At 39.0% G+C, this 13,462-nt stretch overlaps 2 protein-coding genes across 4 annotated transcripts in view; one reads left to right on the top strand and one right to left on the bottom strand.

Annotated features, from left to right (window-relative positions):
* Window positions 1–13,462, top strand: part of ANXA4 (annexin A4) — a 493,965-nt gene that overhangs the window by 24,725 nt on the left and 455,778 nt on the right. The gene's annotated exons all lie outside the window — the stretch shown is intronic.
* LRRTM4 (leucine rich repeat transmembrane neuronal 4) overlaps window positions 1–13,462 on the bottom strand; it is a 433,443-nt gene that overhangs the window by 277,248 nt on the left and 142,733 nt on the right. The window contains exons 2-3 of one of the 3 annotated variants that reach the window (XR_007373424.1): window positions 12,134–12,208; window positions 8,967–9,398 (exon numbers count right to left, since the gene is read on the bottom strand). The exons of the other annotated variants lie outside the window; for them this stretch is intronic. The gene's annotated coding sequence lies outside the window, so the exon portion shown is untranslated. Of the gene's footprint in view, window positions 1–8,966; window positions 9,399–12,133; window positions 12,209–13,462 lie in introns of those variants that run through there. 3 annotated transcript variants of the gene reach the window in all.

Raw genomic sequence — 13,462 nt, 5'->3', positions numbered from 1 at the left:
CCCTGTCACACAGAATACAATACGCCTCTAAGCGCTGGTACTTCACCTATGCAAGAGGTGTGCTGAAAGCCTCTGATTGTTGTTGCCTGTTAATATTCCAGAGAGGTTTTCAATAGGTGATATTGGACATTTGCTCCAGCAGGGAAGGCAACAGAAAGGACTACCAACCCATTTAGTTTACAAGTACCTACAGAGTACTACTTGGCATACAGCTTTTGCGTGTGATACCCTTGGCATTCAGTTTCATACTACAGAGAAGCTACACATAATAGCTCTGTATGAAGCAGAAGAGCTCTGTAATCACCCTTCTGCACATAAAACCCACACTGATATGGATGGATAATTGCAAACCTCGTTTAGCCTTGTTAAGCTCATCTCCTCAGTTTCCCTTTGCAATCAGAGTGCTCAATGCAGTTAATTGCATCCTTGATGCCTATAGAGGGAGCCAAGGAAGATCAGTCTCACTGCCATTAGAAGTACCAGTCACCAGTATCGGAAAGGACAAGATTACTGCCTTCGTATCACTGCACCACCCTCTTTCTAGACCCAAACTGCTCCCTGTAAAGGGAGCTGAGATGACCCTCAATGAGATACTTGCCAAGTCTACTAACCAAGGGTGAATTCATTCACCTGACAATTTCAGTAAGCATCATGACTGAACAGAAGTGTTTGCACACATTCCTATGTTCCCAGAAGTACAAAAAGCATAACATGAAAAAAAGTTCCAAAAAAGGAAAGCTCACTAGACAGAATAAAAGTCAATCCAGGATTATGGATAGAAGAGATCCCAAGACATCTTTTTTCTCTGAAGCACACTATACCTTGTGACACAATGAACAGATAATCATAGAATCACTGAGGTTGGAAAATCATCTAAAAAATAATAATAATAATAATAATAATAAAAAAAAAAAAAAAAAATCACTGAATCCAACCCCAGCACATCCCCACCACGCACACTGACCATGTCCCTCAGTGCTGCATCTCCATGGTTCTTGAACACCTCCAAGGATGGTGACCCCACCACCTCCTTGGGCAGCCTTTGCAATGCATTATCACTCTTTCTGAGAAGAATATTTTCCCAATATCTAAACTTCCCTGAGGCAATGTAAGTCCATTAGCTCTCATCCCATTGCTGTTACCTGGGTGCAGAGGCTGACCCCCATTCTAACCACAATCTCATTTCACGGCACTGTAGAGAGTCTTCGCTATGTATTTAGCATGAACAACTAAATACAGCAATGTGCTCAAAACAAAAACAATCACCAAGCATCACTTATCTTCACCTATCTGTGCAGACAGGGAGAAAGTGACATAGGTAATTACCATAGGGATGGTAATTACTCCCTACCAAAATCTGGAGCGGCCAGAAACTCTTTGGTGTCAATTGAGGTTTTAACCAGAAAACTCATATGCTTGTTCTCAAGGACCTGGATTTCCCCATATGGCCACTCAGGCAAAACCCAGCCTCTGTCACACTGCAGATCTCAATAGTCTTTTTATTACAAATCTTTATACAGCTACAGGGACGGGTGAGAAGACAGTGATTCCCCATTATAAATTTGCCTCTGTTAAAACAGCCCTTGTGCAATCATTGAGTAGGATTCCTATTTAAAGCTCACCTTTCCTTGGTCCTCCAAGACCATTAAAGCCTAAGCATCCATTATGTGTTCTGCCCAGCCTATTATAAAGGTCAAATGTTGTAAGACAGCTACCATTCAGCTCCAAACCTAATTACACTTCCTGAAAATCATCCTGCTCGCATTCTTTTTGAAATACATAATGGGATTTTCATACAGAAGCAGCACTGCAGAAATGATCAACCCTCGGTATAATAGCAAGGCTTAGAAAATAACATCTCTGCTTAGCCAAACACTAGACAAGAATGACAGAGTCCCAGAGAAGTTTATTAAGAACGTTTTGAGCTAGAGCTAATACTAGCTTATCAGGAATGGATTCGTGATACATCAGAAAAATCATTACAGTTAAAGTTGACTTTAGCATATCTTTAATTATCAGGACAACAAGAATCTGATGTATAAACTTAAGGGGCTTTGTGCCATGTTTTACACAACAACTGTTTTCTCATTACCTGTATCACTATCGCCATCCAAAAAAAAAAAATCACAGAATTGAAGGTAATAAGCTATTAGGACACATATACAAAGGCAGCCCCCAAGCAAAAGAGCTTAACCCAGGCATCAGAAAAAAACTGCATGAAATTGTCAAAAATACAAACGAGGGCAATAGGCCAATAAGGTGAAAGTGGGAATATGAATTCAGTACATGAAAAATAGTGTGGCAGAGAAACGGAAGACGCGGCTCTTCATCAAATTCAACATAAATTCAAGTTTCTGACATACAGAGGTATTATCATCTCAAATAACATCCTTCATTACAGCTAAAAGGAACATTCTGATAAACAGAGGTTATATAACGTGCAACCAGAAAGCTGAGAATGAGCAGCACACTTGACATTGACAAAACTCACTCACACTCCCCATGTCATAAAAAGTAGAAATTGTCTGAGTTGCAGAGACTCACTTCTGCCACTTCTAATCCCACAGTGCTGTGCCTGCATCATCACAAGTGCCTGAAATATAACAACTGCTGAAGTTCCAAAGAGAAACTGCGACATTTCCCATGTACATTTTCAGATTAACATTTGCTCTGCAAATTAAGATGCTGACCTACAGCTTTTGAGGGCAAGACATAGGAGAGCCACTACTCCTGTCAGAGGAAGAAAGAATAGCCTGAAACTCAGATCTTCCATAAGATTATTAGCAGTGTTATCCGGAACAAAGATCTGAAGGCTTCAAAAAGTACATGCACTGCAGAGGGAGACTCCCATGGCTCCTTTGCATTATACAGAATCAAAGAATCACTAATGCTGGAAAAGGTCTCCAAGATCATCCAGTCCAACCATGAACTTACACCAATGTTTCCCCACTAAACCACATCCCTTAGTACAACACTTAAACATTTTTTGAGCATCTCCAAGGACAGTGACTCTAAAATATTTATATTAAAATGCAGCGTAAGTACAAATGCCCTGTGAGTTCCTGTAATGGGAAGAACAGATTCAAAACAAAAGAACATCAGAAAGCTTTGTTTCTCAGTATTCTTTCCAGAAGTATTCCATACAGGTGTCACACTCATGACAACCATCCTTGTCCCAGCAGGTAAGCAACCCAGAAAACTTCTTGCAATTCTATAATTACAGAGCCAATGGACTCCTCCTGTTATTTGAACATCACATTCATCTGCATGCAGACAACTTAAAGCTCAGAGTTACTAGCTGCCAAAGGCTCATTTGTATATATGTTTCATATGGTGGTATCAGATGAGAACCCAGGCAGAAGCCAAGATCACAATGTGATAGAAGCTGCATCTCTTAACCAACAAGATGCAGCATATAAGCAGCAGCTCTTTGGTTAATCCCTAGAGTATTTTCTGTTTCTCCTAACTTTCACTTTTCAGTCTTTCTTTTAATAGTAGAACCAAAAATCGTTCTGCTAAATCAGACAATGGTCTTGGTTTAAATAAGCAGGAATTCCACTACAGGTGAAATCTCTCAACATTCCCAATAGCTTGTGATGACTATTTGAGTATTTTAAAAGATCCAAACAGGGACATCACTACCAATTACACTCCGGATAGAATGACCTGGAGAAACTTATCTATGAAAATTATCTTTAAAAAATTGCCATTAAACCAGTAATTATCCCAAAGAAGTAAAGCACGTCCCTTTGCAATAGAAGCATGTGAAAGAACAATTATTCAGGAATGCATGCACTGACATCATTTTGGCAAAAACGCATTAGAAAAACAGAAGGGATTATCCAAGCAAAGTGTTATGTTAGTATACTAATTTAGAGAGATAGAAGAACTTTGGCATTCAAACACTTATCCCTAAGAAAACTTACACCACCTAAGACCAGGATTTAATGAAAGCAGCACTTTGTATAATGTAAGAAATAAGGTAGGAAAACTATTTTTTTTTTTTGTAATTTATCCATAAAAGTTTCAGCACTAACACTATGTAGTTAACAGAATAACTTACTGCTTTCCAGGCACATGCTGATGATGACTGATGCCCGATGTTCTCAATGAGAAACCGCAGTGACAGAGCTCTTTTAGCCAGGGTAGGAGGTTTGTTGCAGGCTAACCATTCTATTTTCATTTCAACCCACAAAGGCTGAAATCACAGAGAAGCAACAGAAGGTCGTACGGCACCTGGAGTTGCCAACTGCAAAAAAACACCTTTTCTCCTGTGAATGACATGATGAAGATGTTATAGAAGACAAATATCATTGTGCCTAATTTTTAGAAGATGTGCACGGTATCGCCGCCAAATTTCCAACCAAGTTATATGCCTGCCCAAGTAACTCATTGCAGAGATTAGACAATTACACATGAATTAGAAGGCAGCTAACCTTCCACACCTTAATCTACCAGATATTACTAAGATAACCAGATGGAATCAAGAGATTTCATCTTAACATCCCAAAAACCTTCAGGGCTGGTACTCCATGTACAGCTCAGAACTGCTGCTCAGGCTTTAGTGAAGATGTCTTGCTAATTTGCAAAAATATATAGCAAGAACCTGGACAGTTAAGAGCAAAGTGTTAAACAAACAAGAACAAATGGAGAAGAGAGCTGATCCAATTCTGTCACTACATTTTGGAAAAAAAGAAAAAAAAAAAAAAAAATCATCTCTATCAAGAGAGTTACATCCTTGTAAAAGCCAGAACAGGGTGGAGAATCAATTACTACTAGATTTGGGCCATCTCAAGGTCTCCCTGCTTGTGTCTGATCATTTCATTGTTTGCATGTGAAAAATACAGATCTCAGTTCCAAGGAGGTGCTGTCCTTCCATTATACTTCACGTAGCTACAGTGTCAAGCACAAGAAGAGATTTCCTCTGCTAATTAGAAGGAGCATCCATGGAATGGTATTTCAAGCAGTACAAGTAAGCACCGTTCATTTCAAGTATGAGACAATGATAATAACACACCACAATACTCCTTGCAATTTTTGACTTTATCTTCCACTGTCTTGTGTTTAATTAAAGCTTAGAAAGTTTCCTATTAATCTTCAGCAAGCATTTCCTTTCCCCTTTGTTTTGTAGGCTAAAACCACGAATAATCAAGAATTTGCTAGGAGGGATATTTTGCAGTCGCTCATACCTAAAAAATGAATAACATAACTCCAGCCCACCCCCCAACACAAGAAATCCAACATATTAATGCAGCATTCTACATTTCCCATTAATGTCATCTGCTCCCCTGAGGAGTTCCCCTTCACATATTGTTTCATCATACGAGACGTTTCCAATGTGACCTTTTCACACAGCTGTATTGCAGTAAGCAGGTACTACACCAAGCCAGTCAGAAGTAATGGCCAAATAAGATTTTCTTTTACAGTCGTGTCAAAGTGTATTTTCATCCTAATCAGGATGAAATGTTGAAAGTGGAAAAAAGAAACTCCGGACAAAAAGAAAAATGAAGTATTTCAACTGACATCAAAAACATTTTGTGAAATCATTTTGTTTGTTTATACTGATACATTCTACTATATAAAGATAGGGCACAGTGTACCATAACGTAATTGAATTAAGGCAGATTTGGAATTCACACAACTTCTCCATTCCAGACCAACACCAGCATATCCTGAGATACTTCAATTTCAAACCTTGTGCCCTGCAGAACTGCTCTCACCACAAAAAAAAAGAAAGTCCAAAATACAGACCAGAATAAGATTAGCCAACATATCCATAGTACATTAACCCTTCACTTATGTTAAACAAGTCACTTTCCATTTTAGCTGCTTATCGACAATCTGTGCTGCCCTTGTCAAGAGGACATTTTCAGAGATGCTCAGCTAGCAGCAACTGTCTTTATTCCCCTTAGCAAGTCCCTGGTTCAACAGAGCCTCCTCCAGCTTGGCCTGCTCACTGCGGTATTTTATGTTACACTGTGACCTCAATCATTTGTCCCATTATACTCTTTTCTTTCCTTGTTTCCACAGGTGAGTTTTTTCCATTGGAACTATTTTAAAGGTGCTTCCTGATAAAGTCATTCCCCATTCCACTTCTTTTCAGGTGAATGGAAGAGCTGTCAATGTTTTCAGGAGCTGAATGCAAAGTCCAGAAGAGATTCATGCAAATCCCTCATGCAAATCCCTCATGCACAAGAGCTCTCATCCTGCTGCCATGAGCGCATCTCCCAGGGATCACAGTAGTCTACAATCATCCCTTAGAACATCCATACTCATTTTCACTGAGGACTGTGTTTCAGTCATCCCTGTAATTGCATGACAAGTATCAACTCTGGCACATTTAAACTTCTGTCCCTTCTCCAGGCTAAGTGGATAGGAGGGAAAGGAAAAGAAGGCCTTCAACTGAATCCAAGGTCAGCATTTAATACTCCCTTTAATGCAAGACTATCAATGTTGGAGGCCTACTTAATTCCTTTTAAACTGTCACTTAACAAGTATAAGCCTTGTAAATAAACAAACCCTTGTGTGAACAGGCTCTTTTGATCCTTAAGAATAAGGCTAAACAAGCAGTGAGAAACATCTGAAGTCTGATGTGATAATCAAAGCATGTCTTCTGTTCGTCCTCTGAGCTGGCAGCTAACAACAGCTTCAATGCACCTCCTGAGCAGCCTTTCTTCTCCAATGTTTTAATAAAACACAGTATTTTATTTAAACTTGGGGAGTTTGAGCTTTATTATGTATACCTGAAATCTCTGCCAGCCTCCACTCCTACAGTAATACATTCCCAACACTCCTGTGAATTTTGGAGACCTCCACTTACCCCACTCACTCTTTGCTCAGATTAGAGGTACTAGTATCAATCCTCTGAGGTTAACGTTCTCTTCACTGTATGTCATCAAGAAACTGAGCCTTCATCATCTACAAATTAGGATTTTGATACTCTGATCTCATTAATTCAGTTACATGCTATCTGTTCTTTACCTGTCTTAACAGCTGCTGGGCATCCCACTTCAGCTGTGTGAACTTTCAGGAACAGTTGTTTATTCCTGACATGCATCACAGCACACTTTCTATGGAATAAACAGAAAATAAACAATTTGCATGAGGACCTTCATAATTATCCCTATCAGTGGGAATGTGAACTTAGCCTTCCAGACCAGCTATTAGTCTTTTTAATGATTCTGAACCATACATACGCTAGGATAGCATCTCATTCTACCTCTCCTCAAGCCAAAGGTGTTCCACAGACTCCTGATTTCTTTGGTCTATTATTGAAGCCTGGACAGGCACGAAAGCTAAAGAAAAGGATTACAGGGGGTTACTCAGTGCTGCCAGTGAAAGAAAATCCCTCTCACTGCCACATGCATTAAACTACTCATCTCACAATTGCATAAAATCACTGCCATTAAATCTATGCTAATTCAGCCCAAAGAAAAGTTATTTAACCCAGAGCCCTCTTCCAATGTCATTCAAAAGCTCTAATTAGAGAAACATTCCTGTTCTCCCATCACATTGTATTATTTCAGGTAATATTTAAAATTCACATTCAATGTAGTATTCACATTCATTAAGAAGATGAGGATCTGGAGGGCACTTGCTGCTTAGACATAACTGGTCACAGTTCTGTTTTCTTACAGAAACATTCACCTCTTGCTACACAGGTTCTTGCTTAGCATTATTCATGGGAGAGGCACAGAAGTTGCAAGGAGAGCATTAACTTCTGAATACAAGCAACTTCAACGCATTAAAGGCAGAAATCTTCAATCAATCAAAATGACACATTTAGTGTTACTTAGAACCAGGAGTCAGAGTGAGCCATAGGTTGGACTCAAAGACCTCAGTGGGTCCTTCCCACCACAAGATACTTTACGATTCTGCAATTTCTTATTGTTATTATTTAAATAATTGACCACAGGAGGTATAGAACAGAAGGACAGACAGTGCTCCATAGCAGAAGCTATTACAATCAGACAAAACAGAGATCAACCAATAGAAGCCTAATTTCATACCAAAGGATTTGAAATTGAGTACTTAGGGGCTCAGTTTGAAGGAAAATTAATGGGAACTAAGTTAGGTTTTTCCATCACAGAGATCTTTTGATCAAAGTTGTTTCTATAGAGGCCTTCTGTTAGTCTCACTTAGCACACATTTGTGTTAAGGCAGACGATCTGGCTAGATGGATCACTAGTGTGATCTAACATGGCAATTTCTACATTCTTAGAGGATAAAATAAAAAGTAGCACACCAACACACTCCAGGGAACAATCTAGCAAAACTTAAAAATTAAAATAAACATAAAAATGGCTATAAATTAATTTCCCCACCCCTGTGTTGCAATATGATTTTATGTGCAGCATTAAAACTACAACATGAGTTATCTTTTCAAGCCTTACTTGTAAGGGACTATGAGCAGAGGCAGGCATCTGAATCTTGGTGGATGAACCAAGTTTATATCCATTCTAATTACGTTCATAATACACTTGTTTGAACTACTGTAGGTATTATTTAGATGTATGCTATACATTCTGTCTAAAGTAAATTGAAATAAAAATATAATGCATAGCTAAAAAATATACTCTGTACAGAGTACTGTATCTCACTGACAAGTACTTTAAAAAAAGGCTAAAAGTAATAAAAATTACTGCTAGAAAAATCGAAGTGTTCCATTCCTAGATTTTATAGGGGTAATAAAAAATGAAAAAGCAGCTCTAGTTAAGCTAGACTGATGAAGTGATATACAGCCAGAAAGGCATTCAAGGTTGTGTTGAAACAGATTTAAAATTGATATATATCAAATACAATAATTCTGGTGCATATTAAACAGAGCCTAGATAGAATACCAGTGCAGACTTGCAGCAGATGATGGGGAGTTAAACTAAAAAATAAAGTTTGACCTAGACAAACTGCCATGCCCAAGAACTTGAATGAAGTTGTTAATAGTTGCTTTAACACATGAAGTGCCATGCTGTAGAGCAAAATGGGAAGCTTTTGTTTTATTTGCACATTACAGAATTTCTGCCACTTAAACTCGTTTACTTTTTTTTTTATTTGTAACAAAGATATGCTTCTGATTGCTGTGGAAAAGCACATGGAACTGCTTTGCCTTTTGTCAGAACTGCCAAAGACATGGCCACGTGTTACAAATTATTTCCAAGGTTAATTCCTGCAGGCACAGCATGAAGAAATACATCGCTTCCAGGGGAGTAGTAAGCATAGACACAGTGACAAACATGAAATAGATGAGTTCAACCACTTCATCCACATCTATGACTCAGTTACAGGTAGAGCAGTAGGCCAGTTAAGAAGGTTATCTCTGGGAGTGAGGCTTTGCAGCATAACATTTCATTTTTATCGTAGAGTCAGAGAGCTCATCAGTGCTTTGAGTTCATGCAACACAACTGAAAAACAACGCAAGAAGATCATTAGCATTCTGTCCACATCCTGTATGGGTTCAGGTTATGACACATCATTTATTCTCTTAAGCGAGATGGTTTAACATAAGTTCACATGAAAGAATGAAATGATCTTTTCAACACTACCCCGTATTCATCTTCCTCCTGCTGAAACTAGATAAACCTAACAAAACAAAACAAAAAAAGCTTAAAAAACTTCCATTGTGGCTGCACAAAACAATCAGGAGAAAGGTTTTTGGAGTGATCTGACACACGTTTTCTTTGCAGTTACTTGTTCTGAAATTCAGCCTCAAAGGACCAGCACAACAGCTAGGCGCCACCGTGGTCTTAACAGAACCAGATTTTGAAAAGGCAAATAGTATTCAGAAATAAATGGACTTTGTACTCTTTCTCCACAAAGGGGATGACTTGAGCTTTTTCACAGTTTCGCCAGCAATCACCTAGTTACTTGGGCCAGGTGCATATACTCAAAGTAAACACTGAAATGCCACCAGCATCCCACCACTGCAGTACAGGAGTTTTGCTCTGGCTGAACCAACATCACCAACTTCAGGCCTACAAGTAGCACCTTGCCTATGTTGTGATTCTTCACACAGAAACAAGTCACCTACAGGTGTCAGTCCTGTTGCTCAGTACCTGAACAGAACACTTTCACCCAGCTACACCTACACAAGGTGCCATTATGGCACTATGAAATGGGTGAACTGTTACCAACAGCCTTCCACCTGTATCCCAACCCAATGACATGAGGTAGCTTAAAAAAAAAATAACCTATCAAACAACACTAGAGATAGGAGCTAGATAGATTCTCTTGTCTACAAAATTGCTCCAGCCACCCATATCAAGGAGCAAAAACTCAACTGTTTGCAGTAGAAACAGGAAAACACCGTCAAAGATAAATCAGGCTAGTACCTGGCAGATTAAGCATGCTGTACCAATTATCCTGAAGAAATTGTAACTACACCATCAGCTTTGTACAGAGGATGTGTACTCTGACGGTGACAAAGCAAGTGTCTGCTTTTGAGATGTTCACACCTCTAAATGCTCACCAGCCTATGACATCCTGCAAGAACAAGCTGCTTTGGCAGTTCAAAATGGAAAGCATCCAGGCTGGATGTACACTAGGAAATACTAAATTATTAGCAACAAAACGTTATTAACTTGTCTCCTTGACTACTGATCTTAAAGAGATTGCCTTTATAGGCTACTGATTCTTTTCTACTTAAAAACACTGAAGAAAATAATAATTATTGTTATATCCATCATGCCTGTGTACAATCACAGTATGTTCCAGCTAGTCTTAAAGATGCAGAGCTGCTCCCAGCCTCTGCACCAACCCTCCCTTGGGGCAGCTTAGACCATACTTCTTGGTCTAATGTTACAGACACAGAGAATGGCCCACTTCTTCCCACACTGTAGAAGCCTCTTTCTTTTGGGAAGACTTCAATATGCTATCTTCAAATCCCCATGCAAAGCCAGCCAGGCTCGTTTTCCTCCAATAAATTACTGTTGGAGAATACAGATCTTCACCAAATATATGTAAACGAGAGCAAAGGCATCAGATTGATCCACCACAAGTAGGAGAGGCATTCCAGTAGCTGTTTAAGAATATGGTAGATATGGTTGTTACTATGATTTACAACAGAATTACATAAGAACGTAAAGAGTTCATTTTCTTACTCTAGCGTTACCAACCCCTTGTTATTCTACTGCCTAAGTTCCAGAGTTCTTTGCATAGGAAATGGAAAACAGGAGAATTTCAGTCCTTGTAACTGCAAAGAAGTTTACAACATACAATCATAAAAATCATTTCAGCTGGAAGGGACCCTTAAAGGCTATCTAGCCCAACTCTCCAGCAATGAACAGGGATGTAGATCTGTAGCTCGGTCAGGTGCTCAAAGCCCCATCCAGACTGACCTTGGGCATCCCCAAGAACATCAACCTCCAGAGACCACAGAATGCTCTGAAACCATAAAACAAATGATTTTTAATGCAGCCTTGCAAATATTTGAGCTACACAGACTTAAAGAGAGATTGGAGGAACTCCTGAAGGACAGATTCATTCACAGCATTGACTGTGAGCAATTGCAGGGTTATTTTATGAGACGCCACCTCTGCTTGCTGAAGTTTCTGAACCACTGTTTCAGAAGATGTACTAAGATCCCACACTGTTCTGTAAATGTTCTCCCCTCTCATTGCTTTTCCTCCACACTGAGCATCAGGCAGTATCACAAGTGGGAGCACTCACATTGCAGTCTCATCAATCACAGCCTCAAGATGTGGAGGTGAGGTACAGAAAACTATTTAAGTCAGAAATTGTGTGGAAAGTCCACTAATTACAGAAGAACATCACTCCAATGCTGCCCTTCATGCCCTGTATTTTACAGCAAAAATTAGAAGTATAAATAAAACCTCATTATCACAGAAGTTCTACATATCAGTACTGTATCCATTCCAAAGAGAATTTTGCCCAATAATCTATTTGCCAGGTCAGAATAGGGAAAGCAAAAATAATCAGAAGGATTCGCCCAGAGAAAAATACTGTGTGAAAATGTTGAAATTTACCTCTTGTTGAAGGACTTTGGCATTAGCACATAGCTGGATACAACTCTGCTGTATGCTCAATTACAGCACACAGCTGCTGCAAGCTGTATTCGAAAAGATTTTCAACAAAAAGAAAAGAGAAATATAAGAGACGAGGGAACTGAAAACTGACATACCTCCTCTCACATAGTTATCCAGTAACAAGGTTCGATGTAATCCTGGATTCCAATCAACAACTTCATATTGACAACCTATAAGGAAACAGTGGCTTGGCAATTGTAAGAAAAAGCACTGGAAAGAAAACATCCTCAGAACACAAGTGTCCCTGTGTATATTTTCCGGCCACTTGTTCAATTTTTTTTTTTTTTTTTTTTTTTTAAATTGTAGATGAGGAGCTTTATCTCCAGGTATGGTATAAATATCACAATAAGGAAGATCAAGATAGAATATACAAGAGCTTCAAAATCACAGCAGAATAGAGCACCACGCAGATAAGAGATCTGTCTCTTAAAGTAAACCAAGGGGATTAAATCAAACTCTGAAAGAAGACAAGTAAATGATAAATGACACACGGCTGTAACGAAACTAAATCTTTGGTGTCTAAATGAAATACAGAGGGCTAAAGAGATTATGCAAATTGAAATGAATCAGACTGAATCAAGACTTACAGCCGACCTAAACTGCGAAGGAACATGCTGCAGTCTGAAGGCAGAACAATTATACAACCTGGGACTGAACAGTTGACCAAAGGATAAAGGATGGAAACTGTATTTGGCTCCCCGAGAATAATGGTGTAAGGGGGGGCTGGGGTGGTCCATCTCTATAGCTATTTTTGGAGGAGGGTAAGAAAAAAGAAGAAAGCTTTATAAAACATGTATTAGAGCTTGCATATGTAAATATGAGCATATTCTCACTGCAAGCCAGCTGAGGTTTCAAAGCCATACAGGGTCAAAATCTACTAAGATTTTTCCACTACAATACTTTTGAAATGGCACTGCAGTTGCTTTCAACTGAAATACACTCATGTCTTCAGTAGACAGTTGGATACTTTAAAAGCCTCCTAAAACAGATTGTTCCATATTATTAGGTCTGATCACTACATTCAGAAATTGTATTCAAGATTACTCATAAGAATTTCCACAAGAATTCAGATCCCTATTTCTAGTTTATTCTCCCTCACACAACTACTCAGCTAAGCATGTACTCAGACGCACAATAGAATAGAACCAGTAATATAGAAGTTAAGCAGTGTGTTAAATGATCCAAAATTGTGCAGTATTTACTTTATTCACCATTACCAGCAATTACAAATCATAATACAAGAGTCTTTTGACCTTTTAGAAAAACTGACGCAGTCTTTTGCAAGCTGAGCTAACCAGCTTCCCCAAGAACACAGGGAAGGGAAGGACGAAAGTCAAGTGCTGTAATTAGCTGCATAATTATTTTCCAAAATAAAATGTGCAATCTTCACCTCTTTGGCATTGAACGGCGTCATTGGGGCTGCT

The sequence above is a fragment of the Lagopus muta genome, chromosome 27 (assembly GCF_023343835.1).
Source record: "Lagopus muta isolate bLagMut1 chromosome 27, bLagMut1 primary, whole genome shotgun sequence".
In the NCBI taxonomy this organism is placed as follows: Eukaryota; Metazoa; Chordata; class Aves; order Galliformes; family Phasianidae; genus Lagopus; species Lagopus muta.
Note: the sequence above shows the minus strand (reverse complement) of the source record. Positions and strands in the feature narration are given on the sequence as shown.